Source organism: Lucilia sericata, unplaced genomic scaffold, assembly GCF_015586225.1.
Source record: "Lucilia sericata isolate MDLA Ls3-8-SP2 unplaced genomic scaffold, ASM1558622v1 Contig001157F_arrow, whole genome shotgun sequence".
NCBI lineage: Eukaryota > Metazoa > Arthropoda > Insecta > Diptera > Calliphoridae > Lucilia > Lucilia sericata.
In genome coordinates this window covers 70,576-82,500 of record NW_023995128.1, presented here as the reverse complement: position 1 = coordinate 82,500, position 11,925 = coordinate 70,576, and positions in this window count along the sequence as shown.

Genomic DNA, 11,925 nt, shown 5'->3' with positions numbered 1-11,925 from the left:
TAAAAAATTGTTAAAAATACTTACTCCCAAATTTATAGGGAGTTAATATAGTGAAACACCCTATTGTCTTTTAGAGTTCCCCGCTAGCCATTGTTTTCTGACAAAACTATTTTTGATGTGTGTATGTATGTATGTATGTGTTCACTTCTATGTGAGGATACACTAACACTTTTAATTTTAATGGTCAAAGTTTATAGAGTAAAAAAACAATGAAAAGTTTCGTTCAATGATATTTAATTGGACCTAGGAGGTTTTTGCACAAAATTTTCTAAAGTAAAAGTTTTCTGTAAAGGATTTGGCAACACCATTAAAAACAAAACTGAATACAATAATAGTCGAAAGTAAATTATTAAAGGATGTCTAGGGATTAGACATTAGACAAAAGAAGAGAAAGTCAAAGGTTTAGAGAAAATAAAAGACATAAGCGGAGACATAAACAATGATATACAAAATGAAAAATAAGGACACCAATTTTTTTTTAAAGACCATAAAAATTGTCTCGCTTTAAATTATTTGTTTATAGTTTAAAAATTCTAGAAGATTTTTGCAGTTATCCAACTTGGAGTGTTTATGAATAGAACATTGTTCCAAATTTTCATTGTCTTTCTTAGAATACTTCTTAATAAGTTCTTCATCCAGAAAAAAAATCAAAATCTCTTAATAAAACAGGTCATTTCAACTAAGTATAATAAAAACTACATAATGTGCTGTAAAAGAAAATTACGTCAATTTAATCAACACAGGATCATTGGACTTTTTTTACTTATGAATAACAGTGAATAGTAAAATAGGTGCAATATTTTACAATAATCCAGACTATATATCATAATGTAGCCCAGACTATTGAAAATACTATACATGCTACAGATCGAACTATAGTCCAGACTAGACTAGATTTTAGTATAGTCTATTGACTAGTTTATAGTCCAGACTATACACTAGATTATAGTGCAGAAAAAAGAGTAGACTATAGTCCAGACTATAGTCCAGACTATAGAGTAGACTATAGTCCAGACTATAGACTATAGAGTAGACTATAGTCCAGACTATAGACTATAGAGTAGACTATAGTCCAGACTATAGACTATAGAGTAGACTATAGTCCTGACTATGGAGTAGACTATAGTCCAGAATATATAGTAGACTATAGTCCAGACTATAGAGTAGACTATAGTCCCGACTATAGAGTAGACTATTGTCCAGACTATAGAATAGACTATAGTCCAGTCTATAGAGTAGACTATAGTCCAGTCTATAGAGTAGACTATAGTCCAGACTATAGAGTAGACTATAGTCCAGACTATAGAGTAGACTATAGTCCAGACTATAGAGTAAACTATAGTCCAGAATATAGAATAGACAATATTCCAGACTATAGAGTAGACTATAGTCCAGACTATAGAGTAGACTATACTCCAGACTATAGAGTAGACTATAGTGCAGACTATAGAGTAGACTATAGTCCAGACTATAGAGTAGACTATAGTCCACACTATAGAATAGACTATAGTCCAGACTATGGAGTAAACTATAGTCCAGAATATAGAGTAGACTGTAGTCCAGACTATAGAGTAGACTATATAGTCTGGACTATAGTCTGGACTATAGAGTAGACTATAGTCTGGACTATAGAGTAGACTATAGTCTGGGACTAGAGTAGACTATAGTCTGGACTATAGAGTAGACTATAGTCTGGACTATAGAGTAGACTATAGTCTGGACTATAGAGTAGGACTATAGTCTGGACTATTAGAGTAGACTATAGTCTGGACTATAGAGTAGACTATAGTCTGGACTATAGAGTAGACTATAGTCTGGACTATAGAGTAGACTATAGTCTGGACTTATAGAGTAGACTATAGTCTGGACTATAGAGTAGACTATAGTCTGGACTATAGAGTAGACTATAGTCTGGACTATAGAGTAGACTATAGTCTGGACTATAGAGTAGACTATAGTCTGGACTATAGAGTAGACTATAGTCTGGACTATAGAGTAGACTATAGTCTGGACTAGAGTAGACTATAGTCTGGACTATAGTCTGGACTATAGAGTAGACTATAGTCTGGAATATAGAGTAGACTAAAGTCCAGGCTATATAGCAGACTATAGTCCAGACTATAGAGTAGAATATATGTCAGACTATATAGTAGACTATAGTCCAGACTATAGAGTAGAATATATAGTAGACTATAGTCCACACTATAGAGTAGACTATATAGTAGACTACAGTCCAGACTATAGAGTAGACTAAGTCCAGACTATAGAGTAGGCTATAGTCCAGATTATAGAGTAGATTATAAAACAGATCATAGAGTAGACTACAGTCCAGATTATAGAGTAGATTATAAAACAGATCATAGAGTAGACTACAGTCCAGATCATAGAGTAGACTATAGTCCAGACTTTATAGTAGACAACATACCAGACTATACAGTAGACAGTAAACTATCATCCAAAACATGATTTACATTACAACAGTTTTGTCTCCCAAATGTTTTTAAGAAATCGATACTCTATAAATACTTAACCCAATTTAAGTCTTTACTCAGGCTCTGATACACATATGATATCAAAAAATCAATGATACCTTTCAGCTTCTCACTGTTCCTCATTATTCTATACAGCATTGAGATTATCCTGTATCAGCAACATCATATGCAGCAAAATGAAACACACTCAATTCATTGCAGTTTTTTTTGTGGAATTTTGAAGAAGTTCATGATAACGATACCGATGATGCACTTTCAATTGTGTGCCACAAGGAAGCAGACAATACGACAAGAGTTCATTGTTGAAGCCAGCAACAGGAGCAGCAGCGGCAGCAACATTAAGTTGCATGTCAATCTGTTTGTTATTGTTGCTGTCAAGCATTGTTGTTAGTATTATTTTTGGAGTGTTTCTCGCAAATAGCAAGTCAATGCTGCAACAATAAGTAGTACTAAAACTCCTACATTTTGTATGCATGATTTTTCTAGCAACTTTATAAGTTGCTAGTCGTTTGTATTAGAGGAAAAATTGAAAATCCTTGAAATATTTTTTTCTGGATTCGAAATAAGCTCAAGTTCTTTTTTGTACATTCTTGATATTGTATTATTTTTTTCTCCAGTAACAAGTAGATTTTTCTCCAAAGAAAGAAAAATCTTTAATATACAGTTTATGAGTGTAATTTTGACATAAATTGCATGCATCAGTTTTGTTTGAAGTAGAAATTGTATTGTTAAGATTCTATGCAATTTTCTACTTTTACAGAAATGGTACAAGATAAAAAAAAATATGAAATAATAATGGAAAATGACTTTGTTAAACAGATAAAACTTCATTGAATAAACGATTTACATACATTACATTTGCACTAATTGCTTGAAGATAACTGCAGTATAGTTATAGAAGAATTGTTTATTCGGTTTTTGAAGGGAAATTTTCCAAATGGATTATTTCAAAGATGTTTAAAGTGCATCATTTAAATTGAAATTTGCATTGCTATAATACAGTAAAGCTTGTCTGAAGAAATTGAAATTAAGAAATGAGAAATTAAGACTTATTTGGAAAATTATTTTTGGAATTAATTAAGTTTAATTGGCCTATTAAGGCTTTTATATTACTTTGTTTGAATAAATAAATAAATAAAATAAATAAATAAATTAATGGTTAAACTGTGGTTCTACTTATGGTTGAAATTTGAATTGTAAACTGGAGCATATAAAAATTTCATTAACAGATTATTGTCTAAGAGGAACAATCTTTGTTTTTTTCTATTTGTAAGAACCGTAGGAGATAGTATATGAATCCCAGTCAACCCAGCCTGGTCGACATCAAATCCAAATTTCCAAGGTGTTAAGTAAATCAAATAGATATTTGTAGGGTGCAAAAGGTTTCCATATATTATAAGCTGCTAAAATCTGATGCAATAATTCCATACAAAATAGAATACTATAAAACTATTTAAAGTGATTACGCACGCATTAACTCTTATTAAAACAACCTCCTAACTATTCATGCCAACTCTGTCGCCCCAATCTAAAAAATTTTTTTAAGCATAATTCAGCTCTGCATTGAAAGCTATAGAGCAAAAAGGAACAACTTTATTACCACATAATATTTCGACATAAGCAATTAACAGCATACATTTCAAAGAATCAAATCTCAATGATATGTTTACTACAGACTAGACAAGAGTAGAGGCTAGCCTATAGACTAGACTATAGACTAGACTATAGACTAGAATATAGACTAGACTATAGACTAGACTATAGACTAGACTATAGACTAGAATATAGACTAGACTATAGACTAGACTATAGACTAGACTATAGACTAGACTATAGACTAGACTATAGACTAGACTATAGACTAGACTATAGACTAGACTATAGACTAAACTATAGACTAGACTATAGACTAGACTATAGACCAGACTATAGACTAGACTATGGACTAGACTATAGACTAGACTATAGACTAGACTATAGACTAGACTATAGACTAGACTATAGACTAGACTATAGACTAGACTATAGACTAGACTATAGACTAGACTATAGACTAGACTATAGACTAGACTATAGACTAGACTATAGACTAGACTATAGACTAGACTATAGACTAGACTATAGACTAGACTATAGACTAGACTATAGACTAGACTATAGACTAGACTATAGACTAGACTATAGACTAGACTATAGACTAGACTATAGACTAGACTATAGACTAGACTATAGACTAGACTATAGACTAGACTATAGACTAGACTATAGACTAGACTATAGACTAGACTATAGACTAGACTATAGACTAGACTATAGACTAGACTATAGACTAGACTATAGACTACACTATAGACTAGACTATAGACTAGACTATAGACTAGACTATAGACTAGACTATAGACTAGACTATAGACTAGACTATAGACTAGACTATAGACTAGACTATAGACTAGACTATAGACTAGACTATAGACTAGACTATAGACTAGACTATAGACTAGACTATAGACTATACTATAGACTAGACTATAGACTAGACTATAGACTATACTATAGACTAGACTATAGACTAGACTATAGACTAGACTATAGACTAGACTATAGACTAGACTATAGACTAGACTATAGACTAGACTATAGACTAGACTATAGACTAGACTATAGACTAGACTATAGACTAGACTATAGACTAGACTATAGACTAGACTATAGACTAGACTATAGACTAGACTATAGACTAGACTATAGACTAGACTATAGACTAGACTATAGACTAGACTATAGACTAGACTATAGACTAGACTATAGACTAGACTATAGACTAGACTATAGACTAGACTATAGACTAGACTATAGACTAGACTATAGACTAGACTATAGACTAGACTATAGACTAGACTATATACTAGACTATAGACTAGACTATAGACTATAGACTAGACTATAGACTAGACTATAGACTAGACTATAGACTAGGACTATAGACTAGACTATAGACTAGACTATAGACTAGACTATAGACTAGACTATAGACTAGACTATAGACTAGACTATAGACTAGACTATAGACTAGACTATAGACTAGACTATAGACTAGACTATAGACTAGACTATAGACTAGACTATAGACTAGACTATAGACTAGACTATAGACTAGACTATAGACTAGACTATAGACTAGACTATAGACTAGACTATAGACTAGACTATAGACTAGACTATAGACTAGACTATAGACTAGACTATAGACTAGACTATAGGACTAGACTATAGACTAGACTATAGACTAGACTATAGGACTAGACTATAGACTAGACTATAGACCTAGACTATAGACTAGACTATAGACTAGACTAAGACAGACTATAGACTAGACTATAGACTAGACTATAGACTAGACTATAGACTAGACTAAGACTAGACTATAGACTAGACTATAGACTAGGCCTATAGACTAGACTATAGACTAGACTATAGACTAGACTATAGACTAGACTATAGACTAGACTATAGACTAGACTATAGACTAGACTATAGACTAGACTATAGACTAGACTATAGACTAGACTATAGACTAGACTAAAGACTAGAATATAGACTAGACTATAGACTAGAATATAGACTAGACTATAGACTAGAATATAGACTAGACTATAGACTAGACTATAGACTAGAATATAGACTAGACTATAGACTACAATATAGACTAGACTATAGACTAGACTATAGACTAGAATATAGACTATACTATAGAATATAGAATAGACTATAGACTAGACTATAGACTGGACTATAGACTAGACTATAGACTAGACTATAGACTAGACTAAGACTAGACTATAGACTAGACTAAGACTAGACTATAGACTAGACTAAGACTAGACTATAGACTAGACTAAAAAATAATAGATGCATGAGCAAATGTAAGTTTAGAAGTTTGATTTTATATTGAAAAAGTCATCTCATCTCAATGACCCACAGATTACTAAATTTTTAGATAAATTTCAAACTCTTATTTAAAATAAATTGATTCGTTTAACTGTCTGTACAAAACACTCTTTAAAACAAACGGCACAGAAAATGAAAACTACAAGTGTAGGGGTAAACAACATATGCAACTTGCAACAACAAATAGCAATAACAATGACAATAACATATAAACATAATAAGTTTGCAAAGAAACAAAATAAAGTAAACGCAATTTGCATTTATTTTAGAAAAAAGAAAATCAAATATAAAATTCTATAGATTTTACCCTTTAAAAATTGTTACACCCTATACTAGTATCGTATTTGACGTGGTGCTGGTGTTTGTAACATACACCCTAAAATTTACCAATTTAATTAGTTCACTTTCTGAGATGATTTAACGAATTAAATTTTAATAAAACAGATTATCGCATTTTGGACAAATTTGATATATTGGCTATTAAATTTGATTGAAATCGGCTCACTATTCCGAGGTTCGAATAGACCTGCGACTTATGTTTTCACTTGCAGCAAGTGCAATAAGATGCTTCAAACTCAACTGAAGTTCTCTGTTCGTCATTGAAGTTTGTGAATAACAGTTCCTATTCAAGTTTAAGGATGTCGCTCTAATTCAAGTCCATATATACAATCTCAGTAGAAATAGTGGGAATAATAGTATAAATTCAGTTTGGCAACAGAAATAGAAAAGAAAAACAATAAGAATGTAACATGCAACATAAGTAGATGCAAACAATATGCCAAGTTGTAACCGCAATGAAATTTTGTTGCTAAACTTAATTGTTGTTTTCATTTAAATAACTCTTCTAACTACACATGTATGTAGGTGTAAAGAGGGAAGGATATATATATAAAGTAAAACTGCAGTTCGAAAAGGCTGTCCCGTTCAATGGATTTATTACTATTGGAACTATTGACTTCTTACTTCGGGACATACATAAGTGTAAAATGATACACTTATGTATGTATGATAGGGATACACTGACTCCTTATAAAACTACTAGGTGCTGTTATATTGTATCCTTGCCATGAAATATTTAGTTCTGTTGATGCTGGATGGTTGCCTTATTGCTGTTATTGCCATTGTTTTCCTTTTCTTCTCGGTTTAAACTTAGGTTGTATTCTTTCTACGATGTCGAGGGTTTTGTTTAACAATTGATGTTAAAGTTTCTGGGGAGATTTTTGATTACAATTACAAAAAGGGGAAGGTATGCCAAAAGAAAGAACACGTTTAGCAAAGACAAGAACCAATGTAATAATATTGTTGAAAAATTATATAAAAAATACTTGTTTTTCTGTTAAAAAATCTAGCAGATCTAAGGCATATTTGTGTCTCTTAGGTTTCTATCCCTCAACAATTATATTTTCTCACATTTAATGTTTCGGCATTGTGTAAAACTTATGTATATTGTTTTGCATTTTTTCTTTAATTTTGAAGTTTTCTGTTATTTTGTTGCATTTTTTAATGAAAGAGGAGGGAGTAGGAGTGGTAATAAGTGCTGTAACTTCATAAATGTGGTATTCTTATTATTGGCTGAGATGCAATAAGCGTTATCAGTATTGAGCGCATTTTTTTTTTTTTAATTTTAGTGGTAAGGTACAAATTCCGAGATGTGGTACCGATTTATAAGAAGGCTAGCTATCTATCTAGCGAGCTAGCAGCGAGCGAGCGAGCGAGCGAGCGAGCGAGCGAGCGAGCGAGGAGCGAGCGAGCGAGAGCGAGCGAGAGCGAGCGAGCGAGCGAGCGAGCGAGCGAGAGAGCGAGCGAGCGAGCGAGCGAGCGAGCGAGGAGCGAGCGAGCGAGCGAGCGAGCGAGCGAGAGAGAGCGAGCGAGCAGCGAGCGAGCGAGCGAGAGAGCGAGCGAGCGAGCGAGCGAGCGAGCGAGCGAGCGGAGAGCGAGCGAGCGAGCGAGCGAGCGAGCGAGAGAGCGAGCGAGCGAGCGAGCGAGCGAGCGAGCGAGCGAGCGAGCGAGCGAGCGAGCGAAGCGAGCGAGGAGCGAGCGAGCGAGCGAGCGAGCGAGCGAGCGAGCGAGCGAGCGAGCGAGCGAGCGAAGAGAGCGAGCGAGCGAGGCGAGCGAGCGAGCGAGCGAGCGAGCGAGCGAGCGAGAGGAGAGCGAGCGAGCGAGCGAGCGAGCGAGCGAGAGAGCGAGCGAGCGAGCGAGCGAGCGAGCGAGCGAGCGGCGAGCGAGCGAGCGAGCGAGCGAGCGAGCGAGCGAGCGAGCGAGCGAGAGAGCGAGCGAGCGAGAGAGCGAGCGAGCGAGCGAGCGAGCGAGCGAGCGAGCGAGCAGCGAGCGAGCGAGCGAGCGAGGAGCGAGCAGCGAGCGAGCGAGCGAGCGAGAGAGCGGCGGGCGAGCGAGCGAGCGAGCGAGAGCGAGCGAGCGAGCGAGCGAGCGAGCGAGCGAGCGAGCGAGCGAGCGAGCGAGCGAGCGAGCGAGCGAGCGAGCGAGCGAGCGAGCGAGCGAGCGAGCGAGCGAGCGAGCGAGAGCGAGCGAGCGAGCGAGCGAGCGAGCGAGCGACGAGCGAGCGAGCGAGCGAGAGAGCGAGCGAGCGAGCGAGCGAGCGAGAGAGCGAGGAGCGAGCGAGCGAGCGAGCGAGCGAGCGAGCGAGAGAGCGAGCGAGCAGCGAGCGAGCGAGCGAGCGAGCGAGCGAGCGAGCGAGCGAGCGAGCGAGAGCAGCGAGCGAGCGAGCGAGCGAGCGAGCGAGCGAGCAGCGAGCGAGCGAGCGAGCTAGGAGCGAGCGAGCAGCGAGCGAGCGAGCGAGCGAGCGATCTAGCGAGCGAGCGAGCGAGCGATCTAGCGAGCGAGCGAGCGAGCGAGCGAGCGAGCGAGCTATCGATCGAGCTAGCTATCGAGCGAGCGTATCTATCTATAGCTATCTATCTATCTATCTATCTATCGATCGAGCGATCTATCGATCTATCTATCTATCTATCTATCTATCTATCTATCTATCTAAGGAATAACTGTCCTGTTTAGCTCCTATCTCTGGATCGTATATATATAGAATAAAAATATAGATCGTACTATATAATCCCAAAACTAAAGGTTGTAACTTTTCACCATCACTCAGCTCTTTATCCCTCCAACACGATTTACCAATTCCTGCTTAAAGCAGCTGTAATTTACCTCTCTCCGTTTATTTCCAAAACCCTTTTTACAGCTATTGATATTGTTGTGGATCTTTTGCTCATGTTTTATCCATTTTAGTCAATTCATCATGATCGTGAAGGGATAACAATAAGAAATATTATACTTAAGTTTGAATTTAAAGCAGCAAAAAAAAAAACGGGAATATAAGCACAAGGGACAAATCTTACATTTAGCAAAGCAATTTGCAACATTTTGTCAGAGTAATTGATATTGAATTGAAACTAAAACGTAACTGTTTAGTTTGTATAATTTTCCAGTTTTTAGTATTCTTCTGTTATTTTATTGTTGAAAGCCTTTTTGATGGCAGATAAGGAGTTTAAATAAGAAAAAAAGCTTACTGAAATAGGAAATGTAAAAAAAGGGGAACAACTCTTTGGTCGTGTAAGTACACAGCAGTAGTTTAAAGGACTTAAAAGATCTGCAAAAGGTAGAAAATCTAATTTATTTTAAAAGTTTAAAACATCATACAAAATTGCGGTGCATATTGTCAAATTTTAACATGGGCTTCTATAGATAAAAGTCACTATTGAAGAATCCCCTATATTAAAGCTCTGCCACCCTTTACAATTTATCTCCCCCTATAAATGAAATTTTTTCTAGTAGCAACTGCCTCCTATAAAAAGTAAATATCACAAATTACTTTACAACATTTGTTCCACATCAATCTTTCGATTAAAAAAAAAATAAAAAATTATTTCGTTAAAGTTTCAAGACAAATTGTTCACAACAACTACTAGTTGATTAAATATTAATTGTACTTTAATTAATTGTTAATCAAATAATCAAATAATTTGAAATAAATCATTGAATTAATTTAATGACACAAAAATTCCCATAAATGATGACAATACAACAGCGAACCAACCAGACAAGCCCGTACATGCACAAGCATGCCAAACAATTGTTAAATGGTGCAGTCAAATGAAAATGAAATGTTTTAAAACAATTGAATTTCGTTGTTGTATTGAAATTCACAAACACACAACAAGTTCAGTGTTTGGAATTGAATTGACATACAATAATAAATAAAAAAAACTTCGTACGTGAAACTTCAAAATGTGTTCACTACTCACTCGTATTGTTGTGATCTATTCAAAATTGCAGACAAACACACGCATTCAATGTCCCAAAAAGGGGAAAATCAAAATTGAAATAAAAGTGGAAAAAAAAGAATCATGCAGCACGTCCTTCTTTGCTTACAAATTCTTGTGTATTTTAATTTTTTTTTTATTTTTATATTGTGTTCGCTTGACAGTGGCGCCAAATGATATCAAAACTTTATGAAATTGCAGTGAAATTGGGTTGAGAGAAATATACACTTTAAGAAAATGTTGGTGGGTAAAAAACCTTAGTTCGATAGAATTTTACAATCAAGAAAGTCTGGAATGTCAAAGAAAGTTTTTCAGAGTTTCGCTGTCCTATCCGCATGCTCTACGTTTGTCTGAATCCGCTTTTCAAAATGTATATAGATATGACCGTAATCCTGTGTGTCCAATCAGGATTTGTAACATCATACTAACCTCGGACTTGTTCATTCTTGGGAGGCTTTTCGTCCTGCTTTCGTTAAGGTTACCCCATAGAATATTTGTGGTTCTACCCCCCTTTTCAGTTTGTTAACTTTCTAGAGTTCCCTCCTCTTACAGCAAGTACATTCACTATATTTGCCGATTATTATCGAATGGCAATAGCTTATCTCTGGAACAGTATTCCGTTAAGGCTCTCTTAAAGTCCAATAGTTTACGATTTAACCTTATCCCATTATATCGCCCAATTGCCTTCTGGATATCGGTAAATATATTTATAAATATATTTCAAGGACCAGGCCGGTTTTGCCTCCTTAATTACTGCCATCCACGTAGCAACGGATTCAAACGGGTCAGTGCCTCAAAAATACCGACAAATTCACACTCTGTGTGTGGTTGAACACGTTTGTGTTTGCATATACCATTCCAATGTGTCCAGAATACATCGATTACGTGTCAAGACTTGTCCTATAACCGCCTTAGTCACCTAAAGATGAAAACTATAAAAGCAGTCTCATATCTCAAGGTTTCCAAAGCAGAAAACTATTTTCCGCAGGAATAAAAACTATTAACGAAGTCCACTAGGGATACACCTAGAAGTTATAATATAATGTTGGTTTAAAGACTGATTCATGATAAAATTAAAATTTCGGGAACCTATTAAGAGGCCGATAAAGTTGTCGACTCAACAAGAACCCATAGAGCAATGACTGTGGAGATTATAGGTTCGGAATGAGTTAATATCACAAGAACAGGATGTGGATTAAGAGGCCGAT